Source organism: Nestor notabilis, unplaced genomic scaffold, assembly GCF_000696875.1.
Source record: "Nestor notabilis isolate BGI_N333 unplaced genomic scaffold, ASM69687v1 scaffold17371, whole genome shotgun sequence".
In the NCBI taxonomy this organism is placed as follows: Eukaryota; Metazoa; Chordata; class Aves; order Psittaciformes; family Psittacidae; genus Nestor; species Nestor notabilis.
Window position 1 is genome coordinate 1 of NW_009915308.1, and position 221 is coordinate 221.

Consider the following 221-nt stretch of genomic DNA (forward strand, 5'->3'; position numbering starts at 1 on the left):
GCCTCTTGCTGCCCTGTACAGCACGGAGTGAGCTCACTTCCCACCTGGCTCCGCGCCCGCTCTTCAGTTAACCACATCGAGCGCTAAGTCACTTGGAACAAGAACAGCGTGTGCTCACGGCCCCCAGCGGTGCCTGCAACCCTGCCTCCTGGGCCGTGTGCCGGGAGCTGCAGCTGGGGCGAGACACGGACGCCTTCACCCTTCGCTCTGCCCACCCCCAT